This window comes from Erithacus rubecula (assembly GCF_903797595.1).
Source record: "Erithacus rubecula genome assembly, chromosome: 20".
NCBI lineage: Eukaryota > Metazoa > Chordata > Aves > Passeriformes > Muscicapidae > Erithacus > Erithacus rubecula.
In genome coordinates, this window is record NC_136672.1 from 3,202,635 (window position 1) to 3,216,492 (window position 13,858).

Here is a 13,858-nt window from a genome sequence, read left to right on the forward strand (position 1 = left end):
CCCTGCCTGCTGACTGAAAGCAAAAGGTCTTTTTCTCTGTCTTACATCTACTGTAACTATTCAGGACAGAATGAAGCTACTGACCAAAATTTAATCCTCCCAATAAACTTCTCCAATAGCCACTCTCATTAAACAAGCTCTCAAATCACTTCTTAAATTTTTCTGCTCCATGCCAAGTAACCCAATGTTATCCAGTCCCCATCATATTATGCAGCAGCATCTGACTGCATCACAGAAATTAAGAACCTGTATAATTTAATATTAAAACAATCTGGCCTGAGTTTAATAGAAATGTTTAAGTCCCATCTAAGATTGATTCATTAATACTGTTTTAGTTGACCAACCTGCCTTTAAATGACTACAAATTTTTAGACTTTTTCATTTTTCCTTGAAGCTCACACTGTAGCAACACAAGGGCATTCATTTATAGCTGCTTGTGTTGAGGCTAGCACTGCCATAGAATGAAGTTTTCTTTCTTAGGTTTTATTATATGTGCCCTGCCCTGAGGGCTATGAATGAGTGCAGCAGCTTCTCAAGATGCACATTTTCACAAATCCAAAGCACAGAGTACTACTAGAGGAATATGATGAATAATCAAGTAGATTAAGTGACCTGAATTGCTTACTTTGACACAACTAGCAATTAAACAGCTTTTAAAAGCTATCAGGAGCTATCCATAATCTTTTTATTACAGCAAGTGTCCCAGGCTTCCAGTGAGATTTGGTTTTTATTAAACAAATTCCTACAAAGATAATTGTCAGAACCACCTCAGTAACATTCATGTGTGAAGTAACAAAGTAAGTCCTTCAAATACCAGACCCTGCACAACTGAATGAAGAAAGATTTCCCACATTAATAACCCTGGACCTGACAATGACATTTTTTCCTTTCCCTAGGTGAGAAGCCACTTGTAAACAGTAACAGCTTCCTCCAACACAGCCTCAAACCCACAGCCACATTTTTGAGTAATCCTAATAACTGTCCTGAAGCTCTTCACATGCTTAAGTTTAACAACATGTGTACAAGTTAGCAGGACTTGTGCTGTGATTTAGTAATTTTCTCACAAATGCATTTTGGTCAAGAGGAAGTGTTAAAAAAAGCACACTGCAATTACTGTAAAATATTGAAAACAACAAATGGTCAAGATGGTGGGAAGCTCCCCAAATACACCCAGCCAGTTCCTGAAGTGACTTTACTAATAGCAGGAAAAAATAAACAGCTATACCTCAAATATTAGCACTTTTTCCTTTATGGATGACTCTCACACCTCTTTAAGTAATAAAGCTGGAAAGTGCAAAACTCTCAAGAAACATAAGACATCCAGAAGAATGCTTTATTTTTTCTTGTAGGAGGAATAAGGAGGAAGTTCAGCTACCTGAACTGCCACTTGTTAATGTGCCATTGACCTCAGAGAGAAGGAAAATGAGCACTGCACAAGCCAAAGCCACCCAGCAGCTCACTGGGCTGGGCAGCTCGTTTGTAGAACTGCTTTATTATCCTTTGCATTCTAACCACAGGCTGCCTGCCTCCTAACACAACCCAAAGAACCAGTCAGCATTTCTTACAAGTGCAAGGCAGAAAGCTTCTGGCTCAGCAATCAATCACTGGCACAGAGGAATTGCTCCTGTCCAGGTGGGGAACCCATCCAAAAGCTATGAAAAATAATCAGGCTAATTAATTCTTATCTGCAAAGAGCAATTACATAACTGACCTCAAGCAGTTGGAGGAGGTAAGTAGTCGACTCAGGCGTGCTGGAACAGAGTAACTTCCTAGTGACCAAAAGGATAAAGCCACAGCCCCAAATCCTCCATGTGTTGGGAGACAATGAAAACTCAAATGTCTTGAAAGAGCACCCATTCTACTCTCCCAGGTAATCACTCAGAAAGGAACTCTACACCCCAACACCACCAAATGATTTCTAGGAGCTGCAGCAGCAGTGTTGGTTAACTGGAAATGCAAAGCCCCCGTGCTTTGCAATTAGCCTTGCATGACCCAGACCTTTGCCAAAGAAATAGTTAATTATTGTTCAGGCTTCTATTTTATGTTTAAAATTGGACATGATCATTCAAAATCATTGAAGTTTTGTTACCCACTTCTAACCAAGAATTCTACACAATGAAGTCCTGAAGCATAATCAGACCAGATCTCAGCAGTGCAGCACTCATTGGATTTAATGTTGATCATTAGAAACTGCCTTCAGTTATCAGAGCCACCATTATTTGGTAAGAATTTTCTCCAAGTTATTTTTCCTTTTTTCTGCCACAGAATGTTCATCCTATCTCTTTGCTGGATCAAGAAATGGATAGCAAATCTATTTGAAGCAAACATTTAGTAGCCCCTGTCAAAACACACCTGAGACCAAACAGACACCTTTCCTATTTCTGCTGTCAGAATAGGTCAGTCCTGTGACATTGACATGAGAAGCATCTTTGTGGCTCCTCAGTCCTTGAGAGCTCAGATTGTACAGAATATTTTCCATACATATCCAGGTGCATGTATTTTGATAAAATGCTGTAATTTCCCACAAAAACTAAGAATGGCTGGCACTTTGATTTTAGAGGAACAGCCCCACTAGGACACATCGAGTTTATTCACTGCAACTAAATTTTTACTCTTCCTTAATCTTGAGCTGATTTTTTTTCAGTCTCCTTTTAGCACCATGACATCATATACCTTTATGATATGGTATCATAAACAAACTAAGTGTTGCAAAACAATAAAAAGAAAACAGCAGATTGAGTTGCCAAGGTCCAGCTTATCTAGCAGAGATGTGTCAGGCATCAGAAGGAGGTGACTGCAGCTGACACCTGGCAGATACAGGGTGGGTCTACAAAAACAGGAATAGGAATTGTAGTTTGGTTGGCAGAAAAAGACAGATCAGAAGAAGTAGAGACTGTAAGACAAGTTAGGACAATGAATAAACTATTTACACTAATCAAAACCAGAGAGGAATTATAGATGTGAATTAGCTACATTAAATATAACCAAAGGTAAATCAAAACCAGTACTAAGTATAAACTAATGAGAGTCAATAAGAAAAACAGGCTTTAAAATTTTCTATTCATGACAGAGCCTTCTAATTGAAATTTTTCATTTCAGGGTGAGAGAACTGAAGCTTTTATCAAAATCAGTTTGGTTTGCATTTACTTGTTTTAAAATCAATGCCTTTTCCTCAGCCAACAGAAAGCTGAGGAACAGTGAAAAGTAAAGGAACAGTGAAAAGTAAATACATATTTTTCTTTATGCCTGTCTTGGAAATATTTCTTACTCTGTCCAACAGGATAACTGCAGAACAAAGCAAACTTCAGAAGAGAGTTACTAAGATATTAAGGTATGAAAAACTATTACACAAAGGTTAAGAACTTGCAATTGCTTTCACTAGAGACAAATGTTATTGAAGTCATGTAGTAAGGCAAAAGCACTGTGAGAACAACCTCATGTTCCATAAACAGATATTGTAAGATGCCTATAAGGAAACTGGCTGAATTCAAAGCACACAAAGAAAGATCCTATAAGGAATATGATGACAGCAGCACTGCTTCTCACATCCATATAAAGTATTTAGCATTGGTATTTTTAATGTGTAGCCAAAGCCTGAAAAACTTAAAATAGGACATTTTCCATCCCTGCTAGGAATCCTCCAACACAAGAATCAATCTCTGTTCTCTGTTTATACCAAAATCTACCATGAACTAGTCTTGCACAACTGCATTTGTAACACTGACAAAAGATGGAGCTGCTTGAGACAAAGCAAGATACTGAAGACAAAACAAGATACTGAAGTTCATTCAGTCTCAGGTTTGCCCCAATAGATTTTCTCATTTTCCTAATAAATCTTAACATATTCAAAATGGTTGTCATACTTCATTACTTTTTCTACAAAACTTCCTTAAGTTTACACCTAATCTTTGAAACATAAAACATTTAAAGTTCTGACAAAAGAGAGAGAAGTCACACTATTGACTTCTTTCTAGGAGGGGAACACTTGAACAACAAATAGCTGTTTAAAATTATGTAGGAAAAAAACCCCAAACATGATGGTGTGCTGGACAGATTCTGTGTAAATCACAAGGTGTTCAAGCAACCTCTAGAAGGGCAAGGGAAGAATACAAACATTTCTGACAGGAGAGACAGGAATCTTTTCAAGAGTCAGACTCATGTTAATATGCCTTGCAATACAAAATGGACAGCACAGACAGGTCTGAGATTACCTTTAAAAAAATATATTGCCCAAATATCAATACCAAAGTCTTTTTGACATGGGGAGAAAAGAAAAAAAAAAAATCCATGAAAACCAATTTATATCTACTGCAAATATAGAATACTGAGGCAGAAAGATGTCACTTACTTCTACATGTTCACCAGGATAATGCATAATAAGCACTGTAAAGGTGAGTCCCTTGGGGAAAACAGAAACCACACATGAGGAAAACAGTTCCCTTCAGCAGATATTCAGAATAACTCAATCAGTAGCAGAAAAATAAAGCTGAGTCTCATCAGTAAAAGGCCACCACGGGGTTGTGTTAGGAACAGCCAGCAGAGAGTCTGTGACCAGAAGCCACTGATGCTCAGAGACAGTAATTACTGACAGATGTTCAACAGAGAAATAAATCTCTCTGCTGAGGACTTGGGTTCTTCAAAGCCCATCTCCTCCACCTCAGTTTATTTTGCTAATTGAATTAGCCTGTGGTTAATTTAAGATGATACTCTATTTTTGTTTCAGTCTCAGTAAAGGAATGATGCAGTAGACTGTATTCCAACCACCAAATAAACAACTCATGATGAGGATCCAGAGTTTCTCACCAGTGTTCCCAAGTGCCCTCTGTGCATTCTGTGGGGCATCTCTGCTGCCATGGGAACTGCCTCTTTGGACAGTGACAGAACTGAACAATTTGCCTGTAATTTTTACAGTTACTACAGTCAGCAACACACAGTTCTTCAATGCCTGTTATGAAATCACTGATTGAAGTGCAGAACTGAGACAAGGAGTGACAGAATATCCTGAGCTGGAAGAGACCCACAGGGATCATACAGCCCAACTCCTGGCCCTGCCCAGGACTCCCCAAACAATCCCACCCTGTGCATCCCTGAGAGTGTTTCCCAACTCTCCTGGAGCTCTGGCAGCCTTGGGATGTGCCCATTCCCTGGGGAGCCTGGGGAGTGCCTGAGACCCTCCCAACCTCTGCAGGAAGAATATTTTTCTAATGTCCAACCTAAACCTCCCCTAAATATGTAGCTCAGAAAAAAAAAAATCCAAAACAACAGAAGAGCAAGGTTGGCTAAGTAGAACTCGTGGAAAGCTAACATGAAGAAAAGCACTTACATATGTGTAATAAATATAGAGACCAATATAAATAATAATTTTAAAATGCATTTAAAGCTTTTGTAAGGATGGACTGCAGCACTATGGAAAAACAGCAACATGCATCAACTACACAGCAGAGCACATTCCACAGCATCAGCTATGGGACTACAGGACTTTTTTGACTTATCATAAGCAGTTTATGCCATCTGAGTGCAAAAGCTTTGCAGATGAAATCCAGTCACTTTCTAACAGGATTCTTAGATAGAAATAAGACTAGAAACTGAGAGTTTAAAATAGAGTTGAAGTATTAGTAGGTTGCAGCTCACATGCACATTGCCCTGTCTCCTGATGACACAAACTTAAAATTAGTCAACTTTCTCACATCACTATTAAAGTTTCTAACCCAAAATACACTTGTAAAACACTATTAAATTTAGAACCTATCTATCTGTAAATAGAGCAGCTACACAAGCCCTGCCCTGCAGATTCCAGTCACTGCCCTGGGGCTGGTCAGTGCTGGGGATGACTTGAGAAGCTCAGCAACTCAACAACTTAATTAATTAGTGTGTTGGCAGACTCCAGGATTCTAATGAATTTTTAACTTTCTGCTAATCACTTTCAAGGGACTATTTTTATTTTCCCTTATCACATCCCCTAATGGCACTTTTCACTCAAATTGCCTTTATTTTACTTAATAAGGCTATGTTTTCCTCCCCAGAAAACACTTAGTAAGGAGTTATTTGCAGGAATCAAATTGATTATTGATGTAAGCACAATTCTGCAAACTGACCTGTGACACATTGTTCAATGCATTTCTTGTCACATAGTGGTACAGACCTCTCCAAAAATTATTTTATTTGCAAGTTTGGGGCCAGTGACTGTCTTCCTGCCTGACCTTTGGGCTTGACCTTTTTTGTGTTTTACTTTCTGCAGCTTTTAAGAGAAATGTTCCTCAATACAAAGGTATCTTTCCTAATTTCAAAGCAGGGGGTCTTGGCCCTCTCTCAGGTTGGCCAAGATTTGAAGGCAGCATTATGAATTGAGTTTGTGTCAAAGCAAAGCAACTGGTTGTCCACTACTTCAGAAGCTTTTAAAGTCTCTTATTCTAATAGTCCTTGTAGAACAAAATGTGTTTCTGTAATGTCACATCATTTATGCATTCTCATTCTTTGATTTCTGCTCCATTTTGATTAAATAAAAAAGCAAATACAGGTAAGAACATGCTTCCTATAACTGACACCAGTATAAGTCCTCAAATTCTTCTACAGAATTTCTTCATTCAGTTTATAAACTTTTTCTGAAAATCAGACACCTGTGATTCTGTTTAGTCTTTACACAAAACCAGACATGGAAATGCAGCTGAAAATCTCACTCCATTAATTTTCTTCCTTTGTAAGAAAAGACTGAAAGGCTATTTTTCCTCAATAAAAGAGTTGCAGTAATTGCAGAGGCAGGGCTTTAGTACACAAGAGGAGAAGAAAAATATCCCTCACAGCTGTAACTGAATAAACCAAGATTAGGATGGATGGAAGCAGGAAAGGATAGGGGATCAGTGGACATCCAAAAAAGACATAATTTTGTATCTAGAAATATTTTTTCTTCCAATTCCCAATACAGAATTTTAAACACAAAACTCACCCTCTTTGAGAACACCCAGTGTCACCTCACCATTGAATACATCAATAGTGCTCTGCAGTTTGAAATTCACCTTTGCCATTTTACACCACAAAGATCTGATGTCAAAGAGTAATCAAAATTTGAAACAAGTGAATTTAAAACACCTACTAGGTATCCTCATAAACTGGTTTTTTTCCCTCTTAACATGTGCTTACAGTTGTTTTTATTAGGAAGGCATGAGGCAGAATAGGCAAATGAAGAAAAAAAGTTCCTAAAATCAGCATTATGGAAGCTCATAATTCTAAACTAAACCCTTAATATCCTATTTCTAATGCTCACTAGGCTTTAAATTTGTCACCAAAAATAGTATTATTTGCCTAAGATCCCAGAATAACTTGACATAATAATCTGAATAGCTGGATCAGCCTTTTCCTCAGTGCTTTTATGCATGACTCCAAGGTGAAAAGGTTTTTCATGTCACAGGTCAATGTTTAGCCCACAGTCAATCCCAAACCTGCAGTGGCAGAGTCATTTCCTGGGCTTGCCACTGGTTGCCAGCCTCACAGCACCTCCCTGGTGTGACTGAGAACAAACCACATGAAAGAAATGACAGGAATAAAAAACCCAATCAAAGATAACACCCTTCTGAGGGTGTGTTTGGGTGAGTTCCTGTCTCCAGGTTCTCACATGGACTCACAACGTGTCTCAGAGGCTGTGAGGAGACTGGAAAAGGGGAGAGAGCAGCAGCTGTGGGAGCTGCAACATGAGCCCAGGCCCTGTTCCACCCCAGAGCCACTGCTCAGAGCCCTGCACAGCCTGGCAGCCCTGCTCAGCCTTGGAATGGGTCTGACAGCAACATGTGCACACTCACTACAGCCCTGCTAGACTTCCATCACAGATCCTCTTCTGGCTATGGCTTTTGGAAGCTAGCCTAAAAAGGACGGAAAAGTACCTTATTCCTGCATTTATTTTATTTATTTATAATTCATCAATCTTGAAATAAAGTTATGCAAATCTTAATCCTATCATCAGACTTTAAGAAAATGCTGATTTAGAACTATTTGAGATATAGTGAGAGAACAGCTATATGAATTACAGGAACAGTGATTTTTTTTCTACACGTTCACAAAACACACCTGCACCTGTCTTAATTTATAACAAAGTTCACAACCAAAACACAACCTGGTGAGGTATTTTTGCTCAAATCTTACCCCAGGTCATTTCTGCAAGCCCACACAACACACCAAATCAGCATGCTACAGACAATAATAATTTTCACCTATAAGAATTATCTACTGCAACCTGTACTTTTCTTCTGGAAAAGACAAGTCACTGGGATATATTAAATATGCTGCACTCTTACTATCCAGAAGTACTTCTATCTAATTTGGGATCCAAACCAGCACAAGAATTATCAGAGCTGCTCTGTAGAGATTCACTAAGTCATCCCAGATCAACAGCTGAATCACAAGCTTAACACTATTATACCATGCTCAAAGCCAGGTCAAGTTTATCCCATGATGGAATTTTTAAATTAAAAATACTCTACTACAATAGGATTTTGGTTTTTTGCACTGAAGATAGCACCTCTTGTCTTAGTGTACTGTGCTCATTTGCAAAATAGGTCATGTCAAAAATTGCTTTGAAATGATTATTTAAACAAAGCTTACAAATACTGATGAAATTCCTCTACTGAAATGTTTTCTGATGTCTGCACCAAGGTTGACCAATCAACGAGGAGTGTATAGGAAGGGAAAAAAACTTGTGTAGAGAACCAGGAAAAGCAAGGATGAGATTTAACAGACACACCAAGGATGTGGAGATGTAGAACAGGAATACACACTAACTTCAGAAAAGAATATCCTATCTTGAAAAACAATTACTTCTTTAGTTAGACTTAAAATATCTAACCCAAACATTTTTTTAGGAAAGCACATGTAGTTTGTCACTTAACCTGACAGAAGCCAGAGAACCAATGTAACTAAGTTAAATGTCCATACAAGTGACCCTGATTTTTCACTGTCTCTGCTTGCCCCATACACACTTACCAAAGTATTTTTGCTGCTATAGATAGGAGATGTTTACCAACACACAACAGTAACCACACAAAAAGATTACTTAACACAGTGCCTGTGGTCATCTCACCTCACACCATATCCTCTCTTAAAGGCAGAGAAAGAAAAATCTTTGTGATACATCTTAAAACATCTCCAAGGCACACACTGTTACCTAGCACAGACAAAGCTATTCAAATTAGAAATTGTCTAGCCCCCATTAATGTATTTTAAGGGTTCCCAAACTGTCAGGTCAAATATCTTAGAAGCATAGATCAGGACTTTGACTACTACAATAAGAGTAAAAAAGAAAAATAGAAAACAGCAATGCAAGATGAAACCACTCTGGATCCTATGTTTTATGAAACATTTCTATAACAACAACTCTATAAAATAGCCTGGTTCTCAGAGGGCCAAGGCTCTGAGTAACCTGATCCAAACCTGAAGTCAGCCCTGCTTGGAGCAGGGTGCATGAGATGACCTTCAGAGGTCCCTTTCAATCCATATTAGTTTAAGATTCCATAGAGTAAACTGGAGAGTGGGGCTGTGTGTGTACACACACACATAAACATTTACCCTCTTTATTTACAGATTTATATTTTATTTATATATTTATTTATTTATAGGACAATCTCTGGATAGAGCTCCACTGAACACTGCATACAGGGCATGATTACACACAGCACTGAGTAGAGCAGACTGATTTTGGCACCTTAAATACACATTAGCTCTACATTTATGCACAGGAATTACAGAAAGAAGTACTGCTCTATTGCTCTAAGTGGTGTAGTGAAGATGTAACTTCTCTCACTTATCAGCTCTACTTGACCTTAGAAATGTTCCATTTATCTGTTGAATCCTCAGCATTGTGAAACCACAATCCTCACTGGCAGGGTTCTGAGTGCTGTAGTGGTAAGGAATCTCTCTGGAATTATAAATGAAATTAATCCCTTCTGCTGAGACAGGGGAAAAGAGAGGAAGCAGGCTTGTCCTGGCACAGGACACTCAAACCACAAACAGGGCTCAGGTTCACAATTCCTCTTTGACCCACATTTCATTTACACATCTCAAACTGAATTCATTTACACATCTACCTCTGGAACTCCTCCCTTGATGCATTCCCCTTCCTGCTATCCACTGATCAGTATTTCCAGCAGTGACTCATAAGAACACGCTTAACACAACACACAGCTGAAACTTGTTTGGGAATATTGATTTAGAAGCCCAAAAGACTCCTCACTAGCAGAGACAGGGCATGAAAGCTTCTTGCAAAAGTAGCAACAAGCACTGATGATAGTATTTCATACCATTAAACCAGAAAAATGACCATGGCTTATAAAAGTCGTGTTTCAAATTTATTTCAATTTCAGCACAAGATAAAACCCTTGTTGAGCTACTAAGCCTGAAGAATTCAGAATAAAACTAGGTTCCTGCATCCCTGATATATTCTTAAATAATGTGCCTCAATGTAGCATTCCTCGTGATTGATCAAGCTTTACAGACTTGTAAGCATTTAGAGCAAGAAAAGAGCCAGAGAATTAAACAGCAATTTGAAATGCAAGAACACAGGGCATTGAAACACTGTTTCTTTAAGTACCAGTTCCAGTGTCTCATCTCTCTCCAGTGGGCTCTGATGATCTGCAAAACTCCTTATTTCACCAAGAAATCTGCACAAGCTATTTTAAACAATTTTCCCTCCTGTTTTGTAGGTGTTTTTTACTACAAAAGTAAATCACAATATAGCCAGACTACCTTTCCCCAGCAAGACACACAAAGTTCTCAGGTGATACTACATTATGTGAGCTAAAAGCACAATTGTAGTTGTGATTTTAGAAAATTTCTAAATAATAATAACTTTAGAAAATTTTCACAATAAGTTTAGAAAAACTTATTGTGAAGGCAAAGTAATGGAAGATTAAGTTAGTACTATGAAAACTAGTCCATTGTAACTTCAATTCTTTAACTAATAGTTTGAAATTTAAGTTCAACACAGAACAACCCTTATTTGGATGAAGCTTCCTGGTTTATGTATGTAAATACTCACATTTCAAATGATTTGATAGGTCCACAGTTCTAAGGAAACCAACTGGCAAAGTAAATCCACTTTATAAACACAAAACAAAACCAAAAGTCAGTGTTTTTTATAGCTAGTATTTGTCTTCCACTATAAATCTGTACAGAAAATTTTCTCATCTAACATTACAGGTTTATGCCTTAAGTATTCAGTACAGCCAACAGCACAACTTATGGTTCTGCTTAAAAGAATTTTCCTAAATGTACACTTTTAAATGGGAATATAAATGTGCCATGGGAACAGAGAGTAAGTAATTCTTATGGGTTTAGTTTTGACATCTGAACATAGTGCTCAGTCCCCCACAGACCCACAGAAGCAGAAAGCCTTACTTGGCCATTTTGACTAAAGCAGAGCCAGTGCTCATTATATCCATCAGAAGAAAACATCTTGTTTCAGAATCATTTCCATTCACCATTCTGCTAACTTCCCTGGAAAATAACAAAGATAATATTCTGCTCTACAGAAGTCAGATATTCAAAAGCATATGGTCATGTAGCAACCCAAATATGTCACACTGTAACATTACAAAAGGAAATGTCTGGAAGTTACTTTCTCTTGATTTTTCTTCAGCATGAAGTGCCAGTGTAATGGGAGATTTGGGATGAATGGTACTATATTCCAGTACTGTGAACAAGAATAATAATTCTCCCAGTAATTTACATAGTGAGTGCAACTCAACGTATCAGGCACTGGCAGTAAGTCATTAAATAATAAAAATACTTGCAGTGTGCATTTAAAAAGGCACAAGAATGAAGTTGATGTGGCTGAGAATGTGGTGCAGTTGTGGATTCTTCTGATCTTGAAGACTTTTGGAGGGAAATGCAATGGAAGGCTGAGTTCTCTTCTCATTGTAATGACAACAACAATCAAAAATCTGAGAGCACTGGAAGACACTTCACTGAGAATAAGTATCACCAGTCACACTTCTGTGAGCCAAACTGAGTTATTTACATGAGTCAATGTTTGGTAGTCAAAGAAAAATGTGAAAGGTGCAGAGCAAAGACAGAATACAAATACAGAGGAAGTGGCATTTTCATTTTAAGAAAATCTCAAAAAACTGCCTTCTCAACATTTTTTTGAAGATCTATCTGTGCAACATTTAGAGAAAAAATTATTGTTCATAATGCAACATTGAATTCAGACACTTCATCAAGATAATACTTAAGAACAACCGCAGTTTCTTACAGCCAGTGAAACAGCTCATTTTAAAAATGAATACAGAGCATAATGATCTAATTAGGGGAATTTTTCCCCACAGAGAGGCTGTTCTAGTGTAAGTTGGTGGGAAAGCCCAGCTGGCTTGACTGCTGTAAGATCAAGACCTGAAAGCTTATGCAAGTGTGTGGTTAAGGAAAAAAAGAGTTGAAAGCAGAGAACTGAAGTTTCTGTGCTTCTGACAACTGAATAACCAGAACAGTGCACCAACCTCAGCTCCTTGGTTCAAAACCTTTCCAGGATTACTCACACTTGGTAACTACAAAACACATCCTGAACCGCCAACACCGTTCTGTAGAACTTCAGTTACTGAAAGGATTCCACTTATTTCATCTGCTACAGGAAAAAATAATTAAGATGCATCACATATCAGCTCATGTATCAGCTTTTGTACTATCAAAAGCCAAAGCAAGATATCAAATGCTTTAATCACAAAGATTTTAGATAAGCTCCAGAGTAGCTGATCTCAAATACTCATTTTTTCAAAGACACCAACACAATGCAATCTACAGTCCAGCATTTTTACCCATCGTTTTTCAGGGCATCAATCAACTGCACAAATGCCTCCAATAAATGGGATATGTTAAGTTTGTTCCCTAAAGAAAAGCATTCCAAGAAACATATTCAGGTGGAAGCACACTTGATGCTGCAACTGACACTAGAATATTGTTTCTGTCTTAACCCTTTTGAGTTTTAAATAAAATGTAAGGAACTCATTAAGCAAACCTACAAAAAGTTATTAAATTCTAAGTTTAGCAATAACATGAGCATTTTGGCTTGTCCTTTTGTGCTGACCCTCAGAGAACTCTGTACAGACTCTCCCAGGGAAATAATCCACCCCATACACTTTATTACCATAAACATAACACAGTAAAACTTTAGATAATTAAGTTTAATGTGCTGTTCAACACAACATGGAATTTCACACAACTTACAGTACTTCTTTACAGTGCACAATAACCTCATAGTAAAATCAAAATAGACTAAAAACTGCCCCAGTTTTGTTATGCAAGAGCTTGATTTTCTTCTTGCAGCTCACCTGAAAAGCAACACAATAATAACAGTTACAATATGGCATTCAAATACCTAAACATGAAATAAGTTTGTATTGTTTCACTATGTCTAGGGAAGTGCATTCCCTTAATCCAATCTTGTAATAAGAGGAAACACCACAATAAGTGCATTTGTGCTTTTCTATGTGCCATACACATGAAGAGACCAACATGTTATGTTTTATGATATATAAACAGAGGTTTCACTATAGTGAAATACAGACCAACATTCAGCATTACAATAAATTATTTGTCTGAAACAACCACTCAATTGTCTTTAAGGAAAAGCTGTGTTACAGTCCCTTTGAAGTCACATTAGTGAAACAACCACAGGCTGTGGTTTGTCAAGGGTGGGGGTGGTTGTTTCTGTTTGTTTTTTTTTTCTTTAATTAAAAACAAACTATGAACACTAAAGAAAAACAGTACATACAGAATCTGTTAGGCCAATTAAAATTGCAACTAGTCCAACCAAAGCACTGAAATTGATTTGTTTGGACAGCACAGGAAGCTGTCCTTCCAAGCAGGTTATATTTAACAGGCA

The 13,858-nt window shown here is 37.8% G+C and overlaps 1 long non-coding RNA gene across 1 annotated transcript; it reads right to left on the reverse strand.

Annotated features, from left to right (window-relative positions):
• Positions 1-6,364: 6,364 nt before the first annotated feature.
• LOC306810680 lies at positions 6,365-13,288 on the reverse strand. The gene is made up of 3 exons (XR_013776517.1): positions 11,380-13,288; positions 11,021-11,079; positions 6,365-7,853 (listed from the first exon to the last, which is right to left on the reverse strand). It is a non-coding gene; the product is annotated as an uncharacterized lncRNA (long non-coding RNA).
• Between the last annotated feature and the right edge of the window lie 570 nt (positions 13,289-13,858).